General features: G+C 48.9%; 1 protein-coding gene across 2 annotated transcripts in view; it reads left to right on the top strand.

Annotated features, from left to right (window-relative positions):
- The first annotated feature begins 224 nt into the window (after positions 1 to 224).
- GPR160 (G protein-coupled receptor 160) overlaps positions 225 to 7,471 on the top strand; it is a 50,584-nt gene continuing 43,337 nt past the window's right edge. For both annotated transcript variants that reach the window (XM_020882126.2, XM_070466440.1), the window contains exons 1-2: positions 225 to 385; positions 1,091 to 1,218. The gene's annotated coding sequence lies outside the window, so the exon portion shown is untranslated. The remainder of the gene's footprint in view (positions 386 to 1,090; positions 1,219 to 7,471) is intronic.

The following is a 7,471-nucleotide window of genomic DNA, read 5'->3' as shown; positions in this document are numbered from 1 at the left end:
AAAAGGGGGTCTCATCTTCCACCCCACACCCTTGGGGCGTCCGCCGTGCCAGCGCCGACCCCAGCCCCTCTCCTGCGGGTAGAGGTGGCTGGCCTCGCACGCCTCTCGCCGCCCCGCCCGCAGGCGGCGCTCTCGGGCCGGTCTCCCGCCGGGGTCGCGACGGGGCGTGCGCGTTCGAAGGGCTGCGTCCGCACTTCCTGGTAGCGGCGCGCGGAGTGACCGCGGGCTTATTGCGGGGTACGGAGGTCCGTGCTCGCTGCCCACACTTGTCCGTGGTCACCTGAGGCCGGGCGCGGCAGGTGTCCAGACGGCGACCTCGTCGCGGGTCTGGTCCGGCGCCAGCGCCTCGGACGCGGAGCGCTAGCCGGGAGTCGCCGTGCATCGGGTGAGTTGCGGGAATCGGCGCCCGACCTCTAGCCGCCGCTTCCCCACCGGGGACTCCGGGGCGCCGGCGGTACCGCGTCGCTCCCGGCTTCCTCGGCGGCACTCTGCGCTTCGGGGAGGGAGAGGAATTTCTTTCCCCAGGATTCAGAGGCTGGGCTTGTCTAGTCCTTGGAGAGGATGGGGGCCCTGAATTGAAAGCCGAGGACGCCCGAATCTGACCCGTCCGGCTGAGGGGTGGTCGTAGTCTTCGCGCCTGGGGTCGGTCCCGGGTTTGGGGCTCCGGGACTGGGGTGCGGGCATGGAACCGGTGGTCTGGGTTGGTCGTATACTCACACCCAGACGCTCCGCACCCCCTTCGCCGAGGAGAAAACTGTTAAACATTATGAAACAGTTGATGTTTTAGCAATAGTGTGACTTTCCTTCCTGGCACACACAGGTGGGCGTATAGTCGCGCACGCACCTGCTCGTGTGTTCTTTGGGGGCGGACTTCGTTGGGCGTACAGTCTCCTGGCCCCCGGGCGTTGGGGACGGTACCCCGCGAGCCCCGGACACTGGGATTAAGGCCGAGGACTTTTCAGGCTGTTTGTTCCCAGAGACCGTGGTGTTCTGGTTGGTTCATCCGTGACTGTCATAGATGGCTCAAAATTCTCTCAATAACCCTCCGGAATTTGTAGTCTCAGTGAAGCTCCGTTTCTCACCTGGGCAGGTGGCAGCAGGGCCCGCCCACCGCATTCCGGAGGCGGCCGCGAGGACGTGGCCCGCGGAGGAAGGTCCAGCCGGGAGGAAACACGCTGGGTTCACTCCATTATTGCTTTGCTGGTGCAAATGACTCAGGTAAGGGCGGGGTTGGGGGGAAGAGTGTTGCTCAAACCCCAGAGATAAACCCACAGAGACTAGAATTGCAAAGGACTTAGGAATGAGTGTTTGGACCTCAGAATTGCTAATGGCTTCAGTTCAGATCATTTCACAAGTGCTTTTCAGATTATTCCTAAGCTTCTTCAATGACAAAACTACTAATTAACATATGCATTTTTTCCCCTTGACAGCCTCTAAGACTGGGTTGTCCTTGTGGTATCTCTAGAATTGAATTATTGGGAATTGCAGATGAGGAGCAGCCTGCCAGCTGTGAGAATCATTGGGCCATGGGAACCTGTGGTTTAAAAGCTGTTTAAAAGACAAGAGGGCAGTGAGAGGTGTAAACCTTGGTGGGTGCTTATTTGATGAAAAAAAGTTTAATTGTGCCAATAGGGGAAATTTGTACCCGTTATTTTATAGTATGAAGAATATTAGTTTTGTTTAGTTGCTTTAGGTAATGGTATACCGATTACAGTTTCTAAAAAACCCTTGCTGTTAGAAATACATTCTAAATTTGAAATACAAGCTCAGGATTTACTGCAAAATAATCCAGTTTGGGGGAGGGCTGCCAGTGGAGAAGTGAAGGGTAACAAGATGGAGGCTGGACATGAATTGTTAATAGTTGAAGCTGGATGAAGGGTATTGGGGTAGGGACTGCTTTGTACTGCTGACCCTACTTTTTTATGGCATTTTCCTTGAAAAGTAACACCACCTGTGGAGCTTTGTGTGTGTGTGTGTGTGTGTGTGTGTGTGTGTGTGTGTGTGTAAGACAGATTTGGAGGGTAACACTGATGATTCTAGATTCAAAGCCTTCCACAAGTGTTCACTGTTAACTTGGTGTAAAGGCTGTCTCTCCACTCAACAAGTCTTTTTCTTCCTCTGGGGGGTGCTGCTTTATTTTGCTGTGACGCCTACCCTATTTGCTGAGTGTGACAAAGCTGAGAGGATCAAGCTGATGCAGGTGGATGCTGGGTCAGCCTTTTTTTTTTATACAAAGAGTATTAGCAAGCCTGGGGGTTGAGCTGCCTCCAAACGGACAGGTTGTGTAAAATGTGTTAGCAGTTTTTCTGAACTGCCCAAATCCTTTCCAAGTTACACTCAACAACAAAAAAACAGAGCTCAGAGTAGTGAATAAAATCATACACACTTAGGGTTTGTGTACACTTCTGGAAGCACTAGAAACATCAATAAAAAGTCAACATTATGAAAACAAAAGTGAGTGGAGATTTACCTGTTATCTGAAAGAGATCCTATCTGTGTGTGTATCCTTTTTTCCTGTTCTCACCTTGTTTGCTTCAGGTATCATGAAGTGTAAATACTTAGCAAGAAACTTGTTTCTAAAATTTCTGCACTTTTCCAAGAAGCCTGTTTTCAAGAGGAGGGACGTGGGAAGTCATATCGATAACATTCATCCTACTTGCTTATTTTTACCCCTGCTGGATTTCTCCTATAATTCCTACTCATTCTGTCATGCCTGATTAGTAATTTGGAGAAGTACAAGGGAGCTATTAAAGTGGAGGAAAGGGAGGCATAGTCCTCAAAGATAAACCCACATTTCTCAGTAGCTTCTGTGGAACTGATTTTAATGCCTCCTTTCTTTTAAGAGAAAAAGGTCAAGTAAGTTAAATCTGTGATAGCTGAAACTTGAAGTGTTAGATGAATCCCTCAGCATAGGCCTTGCCCATATAGATTCACTAGGATGAAAGTTGTAAAGATGCTTTAAGTCAGGTTCTGTTGAGGAAATGCCAGAACACCTCCTAGTTTCCTTGTAGTGCATGAGAAAATGAAATCCCCTTACTGTTGGAGTGAATTCATGATGGTCCTTAGTGGAATTGCTTAGCTTGTGGTTTGGTTTTCTTTGTGTAAATAAAAGAACAATGCAACTGTTAAGTAGCTTTTATTTTCTACCTCAATTCTCTAAAACAAGAGCAGGGAGAGAGAAGAGAAACTCGCCACTCCCTGTGACCAGGGAGTGAACTAACTTTGCTCTCCTTGGTGAGAGGATGGTGGGTTTGGGTTCTGGAGAGCTGATTGCTAATAGCCATTTTAAGGAATTACCACAAATGTGACACCATCTTCTCCTTGCATAGTGTTATAAAAGGGTATAAACACACTGAAAAGCAAATTACATACCACTTTATTGGACTAGAAATGAGAGAAAAGGGTGTTGGCAATCTAGTCAGTAATCATCTTCTAATTTGTAAGCACTCTCCTCTCATCTCCATCACTTCATCCCATTCTGTAAGGAGGAGCAGCCGTGCTGGAGGATTATTTTCATTTTTAACAGATGAGAACGTTGAAAATCTAAAGAAGGGATGGCTTGCCAGGTGGTTTCTTTGGCAATATGGGGGAAGGAAATGTAATATTCGTTAGGAGGTCAAGTCGTCTTCACACATGTGTTTTTAATTCTCACAAAGCTCTTTAAATTGGATATTTTCAACCCATTTTGCAGATGAAATTGTAGCTAAGAGGAGTTAGTAGTTCACTTGAGGTCTGGCAGCTGAGAGCCAGGATTCAAACTTTGATCGGCTGGATCTTAGCGATTACGTTATTTCCAGCCTCTGTGCTGGTCCAAACTCCAGCAAACAGCAAAGCTTCCATCTCTAGAAAGTTGGTTGATTAGTTTAGGCAAGCTATCTTTTTTTTTTTTTTAACTTTCTGTTTTACGTTGGAGGATAGCCCATTAACAGTGTTGTGATAGTTTCAGGTGCACAAAGTGACTCAGCCTTACATATACATACATCCATTCTCCCCCAGAGTTCCCTCCCATCCAGCCTTAGGCAAACTGTTTTTTTTTGTGCCATACTGGTTAAAACTGGGGGCATGTGCCAATTGAGATGTTTTATCAGTCCAGTGCAGAGTTTGGGGGGAAAAAAAAAATGAAGCTGAGCTAACATCGACAATTGAGAGATTTCAAGTATTCTGCCCCCAAAACTCCCAGAGGCAGTATTGGGGCAGCCCTCTGGAAAAGGTAGTGTACCCCAGGTGCCCCTGGGCTCCACCACTCCTTACAGTGGCCCCATCCTTGAGGCAGGGGACCATGGCACTTGCCCCACTGTTCTTACCCTAAGAGGTCTTCCTGTGTGTGCATCTACTCCACACGGAGACAGCTTGAGGGCTCTTGCCCCAAGAAAAGGGAAAGAGCATATTCCTTGGAGAGAGTGAAGACTCTTGTGTTTAGTCTGCAGCAAATTCTGTGACAGAAAATCCAAGGGGTGTCATCACTTTCCTCACATCCTGTCTGCGTTACTCATTTATACAGAATAGTTTACTGCCCCTACAGTACAGTAGAAATGGAGAACATATGAGGAAAAGAGAAATGCCTCCAAAATCCCAAACCACTGACTCTCTGTGGGTGGGAAGATGGGTCTTGGGCACTCTGCAGAGGTGGGCCACGAAGAAGCCCTCCCTCTTTAAGCAGCCTGACTTTGGCATCCACAGGGACTCTGAGCTTGTGCGCTGGCTCTTTGTGGCTGCTCTGAGGGGTTCCAGAAGGTACTCACTTCCCCATGCTGTGCCCACCCCTCTCCAGCTGGTGACAGGTCTGAAAGCTCCGCAGGCAGGAGGAACTGAGGCCCCCAAGGGTGGCCTGTAGGTCAAGGGACGGATATTCTCCCCCCCTGTCTACATTTGGAGTTTCATTTATATCTTGGTTTCCTTCCCCTGAACTCACTGTGTGTGGCTGTGGGAAGGTGTGGGTGTGTGGACGGGGGTGTGGTGGGTGAGGCGGAAACGTGACTAAAGAGGAAATGCAGATGGAACCTTGTGGAGTGGTTTTGTTTTTTTTCTTTGGAGTGGTTTTTGAAGAAACGGCAGATGATGTTTGTTTTGAGACCTTTGTCGCTAGAGCTGTCAGCCTGGGTGTGTGCATGCCCCAGTGTGAGAAGAAACATGGGACGGGGGGGTTGCTGCTTGGTGTGGTTGAAAGAAGCGGTTAGAGGCCAGTGGGTTGCTCACATCCTTTCTGGAGAGCTCTGGGATTCAGGTGCGTGGGTGTGTCCTCAGAATGGGGACCTCTCCTCCCTGGCCAACCAGAGCAAACAGGTGAGGTCAGGCGTGGCGCCCGAGTGCGCTCTTGCCAGGTCGCTGATGTCTGCCTCTCCCACCACCTCCCTGTGTGACCTTGACCTGTTCTGCTTTTTTTAACCACTCCGCCCTTCAGCCTTCTTCTGTGTAAAATGTTAGTGCTCATAATGCCCATCTCACGGGGCTGCGAGGGTGAGGTTGACTTTTTGCCACTGGAGCCCCGTCTTCTTTGCTTTTACATGGGGGATTTCCCCCCCAGAATTTTAGAAGGCAGGCCGCAGGGTAGGAACGAGTTCCAGCTCTGACCTCCCTGTTTCCAGAGGGACCCTGGCCTGCCTCGTGGCCTCGGGAAACGTTCTCCGTGACAGATGTCAACAAGGGCTTTGGTGGAGTGGAGCAGCAGCCTTGGAACTGATGATGAGAACACGACCAGGACCCAGGGCCAAAGCCCTATTGTTTGGAAATTAAATGCACTCCGATTCTGGAAAGGAGAGGAGTCCCCTGGCTCCCCCCTCACTGAGGAGGAGCAGGCCAGGCAGGGCTCACAGACACCTGAGTTCTGTCCAGTACCTCGTCTGTCCGTCTGTCAGCTGGGGAAGCGCACTCATGGGAGTATTTTTCGAGGAACTGACAGAATGTGATGAAATCTTGACCTAGGCCCAGTGAAGTACTGTCTCTGATTTGCCCTTTTGTGATGAAATCAAAAGACCAAGCACCCCGGCAGGTTTACTTTTAACCTGGAGAAAGAGATGCTGTTAATCTGTATTTACAGAGCATTTTGTAGTTTTAAAAGGGCTATCTAATTTGATCTTTGACCAGTGGTATGGGGTTATTTGTTTGCATTTGTTTCTGTTACCTTTTGCTCTCAGGAGGCATACATGAGGGAACTGAGGTTTAGGCCAGAGATGGGAACAGAGGACTGGGCTAAAGTTCTACTTTATCAGAGAAGGTCACCGAATTCATATTCTTTGTGTACTTAAGGAATCCTAGGGAGTGATGACATCCTGGGGTCGGGAAGGGAGAGGTGGAGAACTGAAGTATTCCCGGGGAGCTGAAAACATCCTTTGTGTCCAGGAAGGTATCCAGTCCCTTCAGAGTCCCCTGCAAGCAGAGGAGGCGGAGGTCTCCCTGTTGACAGCTCCTGCCCAGACCCATTCTTGGAAGTGCCGGCGGGCTCGGGGGGGAGGAGGAGGGGCTCTTTCCTCTCCTACCAGGGTCTAGACCTTCATGAAACTGTTGCCTTTCCGCTCCTCTGCCCCCAACCAGTTGTTCAGGGGCTACTGAAGGGCCTGCACCTCCACCGCCCTCCCCACCCCAGCTGGTGGCCACAGAGCTGCTCCCTTCTCACATTCTGGAGGGGGTCCCCCCCAGCCCCTGCCATTCTCCCCACCCACCCCAGTTGGTACCCTTTCCTCCATTCAGCTTTATTCTGAAAAGTTGAAGGGAAAAAAATCCTTTGTGACCCAACTATCCAAGGACCCAAAGACATTATCATTTTGACATATTTCCTTCCAGTTTTGTTTTGCCTTTGTTTGTTTTTCTTTTCTTTAAAAATTTATTTGCCCTGGGTCTTAGTTGCAGCTTGTGGGACCTAGTTCCCTGATCAGGGATCAAACCGCCGGGCCCCCTTCATTGGGAGTGCAGAGTCCTAACCCCTGGACCACCAGGGAAGCCCCTTGCCTTTTAATAAAGTATAACAGTTTATAAACATTCATTTTATGTTAGCATTTTAAGATCTGTCACACCAAAACTAATGTTTGTTACAGCATTCTTTCCATGTCTTTACTATTATTTATAATAACTGCTTGCTATTTTAGCCTTTTTAAGCCATTCTCTTAATATTAGAAAGCTAAGTGTTTGCTCATTTTTTTAATGTTGTGAATCATTCTAAGTTGAATGTATGGAAGCCTTTGATTCTGTGCTATAAGAAGTAAATATAGTTGTTCTACTTCCGTGGCTCCTGGGCTCTTGAGGAGAGAAGCATCTTTTGTTAGTCTTTATAAGCCTCTTTCTACCACACCTGAGTTTATGCTAATGAGCTGATTGCTGAGACTGGGGTTTGATCTGGGGGCTAGTTGCTGGAGGAACCGAGCATGTGATTACAGGGTTGGAATTTTCAGCCCCTGTTCCCCACCCCCAGAAGGGAAGAGGTGCTGGAGAATTGCATTCAGTCACCCATGGCCAGTGATTTAATCAGTCGTGCCTG

Source organism: Odocoileus virginianus, chromosome 4 (assembly GCF_023699985.2).
Source record: "Odocoileus virginianus isolate 20LAN1187 ecotype Illinois chromosome 4, Ovbor_1.2, whole genome shotgun sequence".
Lineage (NCBI taxonomy): Eukaryota > Metazoa > Chordata > Mammalia > Artiodactyla > Cervidae > Odocoileus > Odocoileus virginianus.
Note: the sequence above shows the minus strand (reverse complement) of the source record. Positions and strands in the feature narration are given on the sequence as shown.